Here is a 12,824-nt window from a genome sequence, read left to right as displayed (position 1 = left end):
CGAGATTGACCGTAGAGCCCGATCGTTCCAGGAGCTCCGCCTTCGCACAAGATGGGTAGCGATTGGAAGCTCTTGATCTTAGCTTCGCTCTGATACCACTAGTGCGCAGATCGGATGCTGTACGCTCGCGTAGTGAATGTCGAAAGGTCCCCAAGAACAATAGAACTCTACTTTTTGCACAAATTACAAGGTAAAAAGCATGAACGACAAGAGCAAGAGACCAATTGGGTGCAATCTCCCCCCATGCCTTGTGTGAGCGCTCCACAAAGCATGTATTTTATGTATTATTCATCTTCAAGCTCAAATAATAGCCCAAATTACAAAATAGCAAGATTTTAGCTTTTGAGTTTGCTTTAACACAAAATAGGAATAAAGCCAATGGGCGGTGCCCAAAGAGTCTGGCATGCCCAATACAATGTCCAAGTAGAAATAACATAATCGTGCGCCCATGCACATACAAAATAATAATAAATATCCAACGCCTCAATAAATAGGCACGACAAAATATAGACGCCGTGCCTAAGGTATGCATCCATCAAAATATAATCCATAAATCGAATACTCGCTATCCTCCAATGCTTTCCTCCGCCACTGTTGCTATCTCTACACATCAACTGAAGCATTCACAATCGTTAGTAAAATAATACAATTAAATCGACAAAAGTGAATACCTAGCAGTCTTCAGCTACATAAATAAATCAACTGGTTAGAAATCAATCCTAACCTTAATTTATTATGAGTGCGCACTCTAAACTCATAAATGTTTATTAATTTAATATGCATTTTGCGAAATCACCCGCTATGGAATCACCCATGTACACACTAAATTAATGAAACGCCCAAAAAGGACAGGCATCCCCATCAACTTCTCGCACAAAGAATCCACTTTGTGTATGAGCCCCGGTCATCAAAGTTTACGGAATCCACCGTAAAACCTCACGGAATCCACCGTGGCACAGAATCCACCGTGAAATATGCCTCCTGGCATCAGTAACAGGGAAAAAAAAATTTGTGGCAGGGCAGCAAGCTGCTCTGCCACATATAGCACTGTGTACTGTATGAGAGCCATACAAAATAGTTTCTGCACTACTGCATACAAAGCGCTTGCAAACAAAAAGAATGTATACTGAAATCATAAAATTGATACATGAAATAAATACATGATCGCATAAAATGCGATTGGTACAATCATGACAGGATATCACTAATACATAGAAAATATATACATAGATCAGGCGACTAAAAACTAAAGGTGTGTGAGCTCCAAGGATCCAAGGCCCCGTCCCCCGAAAGCTCGTCCCGCCGTAAAGGAGCATCGAACGGATTTTGCAGAAAAAGAAACAACACATCAATCCACCATACAATAATGTATTCAAATATCTCATGGTAATCACGGACAAGAAAGATGAGTGACTTACAGGGCCGCCGCGTCTATACAATCGGTCGATCAATGCATTGAGACCGTGCCTCTCTGCATATCGAGTCTCAAGGCCTTGCGGATCGCGATTTGTAATGGAGTGCTGCAAAGAAAACAAAATGCTAACTATTAGAAACATGATTGTTAGTACAAAGAATATTTCAAAAAAACAAACAAGCAAAACAAAAGAGAAAGGCCGCTACTCCCAAGATGATGGACCACTCTGGCCTGGAGTCGTGCCCTCGCCGCCTCCTGCTTGCTGACTCCAATGTCTTGGCGAATTTGTAGCGTCTTCCCTCAGTCGGCACCAATCGTCTGCATCTAACCACTCGGGCTTTCCAGCCCCACTCTTGATTGCCTTGCGTGCGTCAGATCGTCTATGTGACATGTATGCACGCATGCAATCCATCATCCAGCCCGTAGAGAATCTATCTACTGCGACTGGCACCGAAACTCCTCGTGCAAGGATGCTACTATGTAGTCCTTGCTCCCCTCCAGTATGTTCTTCCAATGATCCAGGACGTTGTGCCGAAAAACTTGTTGGCACAACTCTCTCATGCGAGCCATCACCCTCCTCCCCTCATCATTCATGATGATGGCTCCTGACCTACTATCAACCAGATATCCATAACCCCTAGGAGTCTGCCTAAGATGGGTTCTCTCCCATCTCCGTCCACGCTCCTGGGCATATCCAAGAGACCCCTCTACATCCGGTGTACCGACGGGGGTAACCTCTCTCGGAGTGGCACTCAAAGGGGTGCCACCTGCTGACGATTGCGTAAAAGCTGAAGTAACTGGAGTAGACGTCCCCACAGGTGTGATAAATCCTAGAGGTGACGCAGCTCTAGCTGAATGACGAGACGGAGACTCCACATCTGTGTCTCCACAGCAGTATCCCCCTGATCCCAATGTAGTCTCTCCCTCTGGCCCAAGTCGTGAGCGTCGAGATCGTCTGCTCGAAGCTGAAGCATCTGATCGTGAGTGTCTCTCTTTCATGTGATGTGGTCCCATAGCAAGCTGCCCACATTCTTGAAAATATGAATGGGATCCAACAAGTGGTTGACCTGTAAGTGGGTCCAATATGGCAACTCGTAGAAAACAGAGAACTGTCGCATTCCATTTGGATGTGATTCCGAGTTTACCATTTTTAGCTCGTACCAGCTTGCGGCGTTCATACGTGTTGGAAGTCGTCCAAGAAAACCTTCCCTGAGTTCATGATCCTCCGGCAAGAAAGCGGCGTATCCTTGATATACCATCTTCTTCATGGTTCGTGACCTTCGGGAGTCTAACTGTGGCCCACACAATGGACATGCATGATAACCTAAGGTAACCAGACCTGTAAGGCGAGCCACGACTTAGTGAATACTTGATTGAATGAGATAAAATATAGATATTACCAGCAAGAATGGAGGTCTGCTCACCTGAGCACTCTCCCAATCCCGAAAAGTTATGCATCATCCACATGAGAATTGCTCAAATGTTGGCTGACCGCCGACTATCGCGCCTACTCATATCTTGCACAGTGACCCTCTCCTTCCACAAAATCTTAAGCTCATCGACTAATGAATGAAGATGCACGTCCATATTTTTTACTTTGTAGCGGCCCGGGACGAGCAAGCTAAGGATGAGATGTCCTTTCTTCGTAGAAATCCATGGAGGGATGTTGTAGTTGACAAGCACTATAGGCCACACACTGTAAGAAGTCGACGAATGGGTTCACACCATCCATGGCGAGACCGAGCCGAAGATTCCTTGGCTCTCGTGCAAAGCCTGGGAAGGTAGAGTCAATGTGGCTCCATGCGTACGAATCCGCTGATATTCGTTGAACTCCATCCGTGGACCTATTCTGCACATGCCACGTTATCAAGCTTGCCATGCCGGACGTGCGAAACATGTGGTTTATGCGGGGGATGAGTGGAAAGTGTCTGAGAACTTTTTGAGGGATGGTTTGCCCTTGCAAGTCCTGTCGATACCTGTGAGCACCACACTTTGGACATGTCTCCTATTCATCTCGAAACAGTATGCAGTCGTTGATATATGCATGGATGTTATTGTAGTCCATGCCAAGCTTTCGTAAAACATGTCGTGCATCATCACGAGACTCAGGCATGGTATTTGCAGGTGGTAATATATGATATTTCAATAACCTGAAAAAAATCATAAAACACCTTGAAAAAGCACAAATGTTTGCAATAATAGTGTCAAAAAAAAATCAATGAAGCCTATGTGCAAGGTACCTGAATCACTCGGTCACACTCGTATCGCTCCACCTGTATTTTGCTTGCACACTTAAGAGTGCAAGCAATGTCTTCAACCGAGATACTTGGCACCCATCATATAATGGTATGGATGCTTCCTCTCTAAGCGGGTCAGATGTCTCGACATCCATGGGAATCAATGCATCGATCATTGCCTCCATCTCAGGCTCCAAGATTGTAGGTAGATCGTGAAGGTTGTCTGTCTCCTCTGGCATTGACGGTATAGATGGGCCTTGCGTGTGGTGGATTGGCTCCTGCAATCCATCCATCGCACGTCCACGAACTCTTCTACTTGGCAGCAAAGGGTGCACTCCCCCTTGGGTCAAGACATCACCCCCCTGGATAGAAAATTTGCCAACAAGACCCAATCTTATTGTGTATGGTTTTCAATTAGCTTGCGAGTACAATGCACGATTAATATTAACTTCAAATTACCGTTTGCTGAAAATCCGCAATCGCCTTATCAATGATCTCAGATTGAAACTTGCCAAATCGTCGTACATGTTCTATAGACAATCGACGTTTTCGTCTAATTGCCAACTTGCATTGAGAGCAAGGACATGGGACACGCTGATTAAGATACGTCTCGCGATCTTGAACAATAAGACCTTCTTCGTTTTCCATCTTATCTACATTACAGCAAACGAGGCTTTATGGAGATGTACGTCAAGTTGCAAGTTGACCATAAATCTTGCATTGTACATAGTAGTTGAGAGATTTATTGATGTTATATCTCGGCCCTGTATCATGCTCAAGGATTTGTTTGTCCCGGTAGATAATTATTCGTTATTGTAAAAAACTGCACTAGAGGGCTTTGAGTATAAGTAATCCATTTATGAGCATCATTTAGGATATCTTAGTCTAATAATAAATCAGTCTCAACAAAAAGCATCTTAGAAATGTGGTTTTTTTGTCCTAGGATCACGTATTAAAATTAATGCCATCTATGAAATTTATCAACTATAGTAATAAAATTTATTTCAATCAATTCTACTCATAGTCATAAGACCCTGAGAGAAAATATCCTATACTCAATTTTTTAAGGGATTCTTATTCTATAACAATACTTTTGGGTTCATTTTGATGAAGTACCGTAATGACCATTAGCTAGGGTATCATTTTCTTTTAGTCCTTCCGTTGACTAGTTGGCATGATTTCTAATTTGTTATGCCTATAAAGTTAATATAGAAACAATGAATTATGCATATCACAATTAAATCCCCTACTTGGACATTATGAAGAACATGACCAATTTTAAGCCATCTTAAAGAATCAGCAATGTACGTGGCCCATGGCAAAGCACATTGCATACCATTATCGATAAGTCTATTATCGTGCATCTTAAATCTCCTTATTAGACTTTATAAAGTATATGACTAATTTTTAGCCCTCTTAAGGAGTCGATGTAATGATACCCATAAAAAAAGTAAAGTGGATACCATTACCATAATCATGGATATGCTATCATTCCAATATATGTTATCTTTCTCTTTCTCTCCCTCTCCCTCTCCCTCCCTCTCTTTCTCTTTCTCTCGCATTTCCTCTCCCTCTCACAATATATCTTAACACTCTCCAAAAGCAAAAGGGAGAGGGAGAGAGAGAATGCACTCTCCCTCCCTCTCCCTCTCCCTCTCTTTCTCTCATTCTCTCTCATTTCCTCTCCTAAACAAGCAAAAAAGAAAGTGATTTAAACCTTTAATAAGCAAAAGGGAGAGGGAGAGAGAGAATGCACTCTCCCTCCCTCTCCCTCTCTTTCTCTTTCTCTCCCTCTCTCATTTCCTTCCCCTTCCTCTCCCTCTCCCTCTCTTTCTCTCTTTCTCTCTCATTTCCTCTCCTAAACAAGCAAAAAATAAAGCGATTTAAACATTAAACAAGCAAAAGGGAGAGGGAGAGAGAGAATGCACTCTCCCTCCCTCTCCCTCTCCCTCTCCCTCTCCCTCTCTCTCTCTCTCTCATTTCCTCCCCCTCCCTCTCCCTCTCCCTCTCTTTCTCTTTCTCTCCCTCTCTCTCCCCCTCCCTCTCTTTCTCTCTTATTTCCTTTCCTAAACAAGCAAAAGAGAAAGTGATTTAAACCTTAAACAAGGAAAAGAAAGAGAGAGGGAGACTCACTGATGAGATATGGCGAGCGTGGGGCGGCTCCTCTTTGCGATGAAGGCTCCTCCTCTCCTTCGCGAACAACGGCGGCAGCGGCGGCGGCAAGTCTTCTTCCTCTCCTTCTCTCACGACGGTCGCTCTCTCCCTCGCTCTCGCTCTCAAAACACACAAGTCGCAAACGTGAAATGAAAACCGTGCTCGGTTTCGGCTCGCTTTTTTTCCCTGTGGAGCGTCGCTAATGCGACACAAATAGCGACGCCGCTATCCGCCGTCGCTACTAGCTCAAATCCTTGTAGTGAAAAGATGTAGAGGCATGCACTTGCTTCTAAAATAGTACAACTTACTTTTGTTCAAAAGGAATTCCAAAGGAAGGTAACGCATACAAATAATAGGATGGGTTAGGGATAGGCGAGAAAAAGCTTTTGCTTAGAATGTTTTTGCAACAATTTATATTGGGGATGGGTTTAAGGAAAGCTTTTGGTCATAATGTTTTTGCAACAATTTATCCTGCCTTCCAGCAGCAATAGTACGGACACAGAAGCACAAAAGCCTTCGAGCCCACATGGCACAGACAGAGAGGGAGTGAAAGAAAAAGAAGAGCCTTCCGTGACAAGGGGCCGGAAGATGAGGAGTTTACATCCAAGCTGAGATCCTTGTCCCTGATACATGTCAGGTCCTGGCGGTAGACAAAAATACAATTTAGGCTTCTGTGAATGCATTTGAGGATCTGAATGTGTCACGCGAGCTCCTGCAGACGCCCTACTCCGAGATGAACTTTGTGAGACCTACCAAAATCCAATTAGTTACTCTGCTTATGATGCACTCCACCATACCACCATCTTATTGCACGGGCTCAGAATGGGTCCGGCAAGACTACATATTTCGTCCTCGAAATGCTGAGCAGGGTCGATCCTACTTTGAAAGCGCCTTACGGAATCTGTGTCTCTAATGAGCATGTGATAGGACTGTTGAGGTCCCACACTTGGGACATAGGGCTTCGAGCTCTGACTCTACAGGAACAGCTACCTCTTATGATATTAGTAGGTACAATGGTGCAGCAATCGTTGTTAACAGAGGTGGAGGTGAAGAAACAATGGTGGCAAGAAGAGGTAAGGGATTATTTTCAAGGTTTTTTGCACAGTTTTGTAGCAAAATCGTTGAAGGGAATAAAGGAGGTGCTGTATTAGGAAGGCTTTGTGGGATCGACTGCAGTAGAAGGAAGGAAAGATCAACATCCGTGTTTTGCAGTCACATATGAAGGCTCTCTCTCGTGGACTTCAATGAAGCAGATGCTTTTTTACATGTTTGAAATGAGCTCCTGCCACTTTGTCAGTAGTTCAGGGAAAAGACACGCAATCAATTTGCAAAAGGCTTGAGTTGTACAAAAACATAAACTTTTGCAATGAATAGGTATGACCAATCCTTGGTTACAGCTCAAGATGGCAACACTAGCATGGAAGCAATGAGCAAATTTGGAAGCATGAGAGCTAGAACTGCAGGGAAGCATGAGATTATGAGCAGTTGACATGTATCTACTTAGTGAGAATAGCAGGAGCCCCATTTTGAAGGGGGTTTGTACCAGAGGCTAGCAGGTCTACACTGATCTTTTGCTCAAAAAAACGCCTTAAGCTGTTTTTTTACATGGGTCTTTCTCAGCTGCATCTTCTAACGAATGAAAACTGGCTTGTACAGGCTTTTTCAATAGTTGTTCCTTTTGTTTCTTATATCTCAAATGGCATAAGGGCTTTTCTGGTTTTTGGGTGATGCTGGAAGGAACTTAACTGTGGCGGCTAACACATTTGGATCTTTTGCACTTATGGTTATTTTTCCTTTGGGGGGCTTTGTAATAGCTAAAGGTACCCTTCATAATTGTTGTCGGATTCATAGACTATAATTGTATGCATATGATGTTTAGTGAGTGTTATAAATAACAAAATGTGTAGAAGATATAAGATAAGGATGGTTATTTTTGTATGCTTATTTTTTGTTGATGTCTTCTCTGGTAGATGGGTTGTGCAGTTGCAAGAGAGAGGGTTTTTTTAATGGCAGTTTGTTTGAATTTGACTAATGACTCAGATGGCCAGGATTTGTCTCTATCAATCAATGATCAGTGTTGTACTAGATGGCCAGGATTTGTGGCATCGTCTACAAATATAAGGAGGTAGCATAAGAAAAGTAAGATATCCAATGGAAACAAAAATTGGGGGTTCTCAAAAGTCTTGTTGCCTCAGAATTTTTCACAAACTGCAGTTTAAAAATTTGAATTAACAGCAGCTAAGATCATGTGTACAGTAGTGAATCTGTGCACTGCAGTAGGTTTGTGAGCATTTATGTGAGCAAAGGTTTTGTATACATAAACCAAAACCCTTGTCAGCACAGCAGCACAGGAATCACATGTCTAGATATCTGGTTTGAAGGTTAATAGGTATTGCCACTAGCAATGAGAGGTCAAAATGTCTCTATCATGAAAGTAAAGAAGCAATTGCAGATATGTAGACAATAGTAATAGTGAAGGACTAGACTGCCAGAGCAAAAATTATAGGTATGGATGATGCAGTAAGGAGTAAGAGAGATCAGGCCATGTCCTGGGGAAGTTTGAAGTTCAGTGCAGTAATAATAGTGAAATTGCAGGTCTATATGAACAGGCAGGTTCATATTATAATAGCACCAGCAATGATAATTCTTTACAGAGGAGGGGCTACATCAAGGAGTACACTTGGGCATGCAATTTCTTTTTACAGAAAAGAACTTCATTTGAAATTTTTGCATGAACTGCAATAATTCTAGGGTGACTCATAATGCAGAGAAGAATCAAACTGGTTTACACTGGTACTTTTAAATTTCAGGTTTGAAATGCTTTTCATTGAATATCCTCACATTTGTCATGATGGGTATGCATGTTGAGATCAAGGAATTGATGTGAAATCACTACTTGCAAATGCATTTCACTAATACTATTTTTGCATTTGAACTATGAACTAGCGTGCTGCTATTATGCTCATTTTTTGAATGAAATATGCAATATACCAACTGACTTGGAAATAGGATATAAGTTGTACCTTGAGTATACTAATTGACTTGGAAATATAATAGAATTTGTTACTACTAGACCTCAGCTTGTAAGCAGTACAACTCCTGCATTCAAGTTCAGTGTGTGAGCCTGTTGGGACATCAGTCAAGGATCATCATGCACCGCAGAGCTCTCTGGACTCCCAGCCTAGTGGGACTTCTTGTTCAAGTCCAAAAGCTTTGGAGAGGTATGTTGTTTCATTGGGCCTTTCTGTTTTCCTTTCCATTTAGGTTTAAATATTGTTTAAAAACAAGTTAAGATGTTTGGTTACTTTGGCAAAAAAGGTTTTGGAAAACTGTGCACACATTATTCTTTGATGAAGAGGACTGTTTGGAGGATGATGCCACTTCAGAGAGTTATCAACTTAGGTCTATAGCAGGCATTGGAGATTCAGATGATGAATTAGACTACTATAGGTCAGAGCCATCCGGGAATGTCACTGATGGAAAAGTCAAGCTAGACAATTAGAATCTGGACACTAGCAGAAATGGAAGGGCATTAAGTGTTTTTAACAATCCAAAATAGCTAACTCAAAAATGTAATCTGGAATCAACATTTGAGAATGAGGTGATAGCTGGAGAGCTCTAAAAAGAAACTCCTACAACAATTCTAATGATACAGACCTACTTAGTTTCAAGATTTTCAAGTTCATGCACCTTGTCAGAAGTTGTTCCAAAGCCTAAAAGTCCACCTCATCCTGAACAATTTCAGGATTTAGGAATACAAGATAAGTAGCCGCTTGGAATTGGATTTTACAAATGAGGCAGACAAATCATCCGCTTTATTCTCAAGCAAATTAAGGTATTGCAAGTATTGCAAGGCCCTGGGGTAACTGAGGGGAACTTGCTGAAGGCACATCAGACTGAACGGGGTAGTAGAAGATCAATAAGAAGCCAAGATAGGTGTATGCTTAATTGATAAGATCTCACAGAGGTCACTGTAAGGCTGAGACAAGTGTCAACATAGATCACTCTTCTATCCAAGTGTAATATCCAAATGTCAAGTAGCGTCTCCCACTAGAACAAAAGTCGAATGCCAGACAAGCAAACAAAGCTCAAAACATCATGGGGAAGGCATTGATACATCCAAGATCATGTATCATGTGATAGGATTGTAGACCTCAAGGTAACCTCAAGCTTGTAACTGTAAACCAATGTAGCATTAAAACATAACCCATGTAAGAAGTGGCAGTCCCCATGACATCCAAGGCAATGTATTCCAGCTCCAAACATGCAAATGTAGCCCAAATATAAAGCCCACATTTTTACCATAGCATAGTCAAGCGTGTGGTAGCAATGGCATCCAATGTAACCCCCAAATGGCATAAGTGCTTCAATACATAGAGTTGCCCAAGTAAGTATAGGCTGGAAGCAATGACCAGCAGTAGAAATCTCTATATAAACTAACATATGTCAACCCAACATGAAGCTCAAAGCATATCCAAGCCTTATCATAACATCCAACATCATAGCCCTGTTCACAATAAGCATCAATGAAGCTCGTGACATAAATTAGTGGTGGTTGTCCTTGTGGGTAACCACTATGTTGCCCTGCTTATAGCAATGATATCTGTGTAAGACTGAGCCAAATGTGGGCTCCGATCAGTACCAAAAGCATGGAAAAAATTTACCATAACATCCTATCATCAAGGAAACTGTATATGGGAGGCAATGGCATCATTATATGAGCTCCAAACATGGATAGGTTTAAGCAATGTAACTATTATATACAACAACGTATTGAAGTACATGAGCTCAAAGTTAATACATATAATGCCAGAAGCCCAAGACTCAATGCCCAAGAGTACTGACCAATGCTTAAAGGTTTCACAAACTATAAGTGATGAGCAAGAGCTACAATTTATAATCGAGAGGATCAATCGAACAGTAGGCACAAATTTCTTAGCTCACACTGATTGATGAAGGTCATAGCATATGTTGAAGAGTAGGGAGAGCACAAGGGAGGGCCAATGTGGACTCCAAACAAGCCTTAAAGTGAAGACAATGAGTTCAAGTAGCATAAATGTCAACCAAAGCAATTGTAGAATTCTCTTATACTATCCAATGATTAGGCGCTAGCAACTTGAGAACACGTCGAGTTGTTGCTATGTTGGCTGGTCATTGGATGCTCAAGAAGGCTTCAAAGTAGCCTCAACAATGGTTTGAAGCAATGCCAAACAAGTTAGGGAGTGGGGAGGGTAAAGACAGTGTATTGGATTGAAGCCATGGCTGCCATGAAACCTCTGTTGTAGATATTTGAATGCTATCTGTGGGTCAAGCTCGGCAATCTTGCTCTGATACCAATTGAAGCGAGTGTGCATTGAAGTGGAAGCAGGGAGTTGAAGTAAGAGCTATGGTGGAAGAAGCAAGAGCGTCCCACTCTTTTACAAATGCTGTGTGGGCCCACTATTCTCTCATTTTATTTTTGTTTCCTTTCTTTAGCAAGGTCTTTAAAGGGTTTGTGATGGTGGTGACATGAGTAATGGCACCTGCAACCAATCCAAGAAATTGTTGTATTTGCTTGAGTGATGTGCATGGGATACTCTTGGGATTGCCAGTACTTTTTTGGATCTATTTAGACTCCTATATTAAAATTTATATAGCCTACAAATTTTGATGATGTTTTGGCCTACTTACATTTTTTGAATTGGATTGACAGATTATCTTCTTAAAGATGAGAGCTCCCCAAAGTACATAAGAGATACTCATAATAAGTCTTCGTGTGAATCTGACATAAAGGTAAATACTTAGGACTTGCTTTTTCAGTAATTCATGGAAAATTATATTGCCTATGCATTGAAAAGTGCTCAAAGTTAATCCAAATGGCATTAGCTAATCTAAAGGGATTTAAAGGTATTTACCAATAGGTGGAAGCCATGCCAATGAATGCAAGATATGTTGGCTACCCAAGTTGATCTAAGAGATCATTTATCATAGGTAGAGGATGCGCATCCTTGATTGTTACTTTATTGAGTAGCTTGTAGTCCACATAGACTCAGTATTTTTCCTCTCTCCCTTGACCAAGACGGGCTTAGCTACCCACGAACTTTTGGAGGGGTGGATGAAAACTTTCCTTAATGTGCCCTCTATTGGTTGGTTCATGTAGTTTTTTCCTTTGGGAATCTTCAATGAATAGCAATCTTGATTGGGTCTATTAGTTGTCTGGATCTCATGGTTTTGATGTTGTGAGAACTTGATGGATCTCATACTGTTGTATTCTTGGAGCCACTATTAAGGACTTCATATTTATGCTATTTAGTTGTCTTAAAAATATAGACTCAATTTTATTAATTAATTTTTATTTGGTAACATATAGTAAAGTATAATTAACTTTTATCATATAGTATATGAAAATGTTTTACTATATTGGTGACTCTAATTAGTTTTCTTATATAGAAAAAAATTACTATATTATTGGTTCTAACTAGTTTTCTTATATAGGAAAATTTTACTATATCAACAACTAGAAACTTTTGGAATTTCTATATGGGAATATTTTACCATATTGCTAACTTGTAAAGGTTCGACTTTTACTAGTTGAGACTTTTTCTAGATACTTTGATAAGTATGTAGAAAATTTCTCTTTTTTTGCCATATGGGAAAGTGTCCAAATTTCCTTGTGGATGAGTAGAGGTCGCTCGACGAGGTGCCCAGATTGAGGAGCAACTAGAATTGATATATCATCGTCTGTAGACGCATGAATTGCAGAAATTGCATCTTTCTATGAGAGCGGTCTTGGAAACTGCATGGCCAATGTTTAAAGGCTTACAAAGCGTATTGCAATGTTGTAGGGTTATAATGCAACCTTTGGGCACAATTTGATCATCACAGCTCATTCGAGAAGTGATAGCAACTCAATGATGATGGGTGGTGGGAGCTCTATCATGATAGGGGATGATACTCTCAATAAACCACCCAAGATAGCAAGGTTATAATATTGCCATGGTTGATAACTACATCCAAAATTCAAAGATTAATGCCATTAT

General features: G+C 41.2%; 1 long non-coding RNA gene across 2 annotated transcripts; it reads left to right on the top strand.

The window, feature by feature from the left end:
- Positions 1-6,211: 6,211 nt before the first annotated feature.
- Positions 6,212-11,983, top strand: LOC148026000 (uncharacterized). Of its 2 annotated transcripts, none has more exons than XR_015693174.1 (3): positions 6,212-7,361; positions 7,462-9,026; positions 11,498-11,983. It is a non-coding gene; the product is annotated as an uncharacterized LOC148026000 (long non-coding RNA). The 2 variants fall into 2 exon arrangements; XR_015693173.1 differs by having other exon boundaries at positions 9,124-11,983.
- Positions 11,984-12,824: the final 841 nt, after the last annotated feature.

The sequence above is a fragment of the Lygodium microphyllum genome, chromosome 14, assembly GCF_053477565.2.
Source record: "Lygodium microphyllum isolate KBCC chromosome 14, Lygodium_microphyllum_v1.1.10, whole genome shotgun sequence".
NCBI classification, from domain to species: domain Eukaryota; kingdom Viridiplantae; phylum Streptophyta; class Polypodiopsida; order Schizaeales; family Lygodiaceae; genus Lygodium; species Lygodium microphyllum.
Note: the sequence above shows the minus strand (reverse complement) of the source record. Positions and strands in the feature narration are given on the sequence as shown.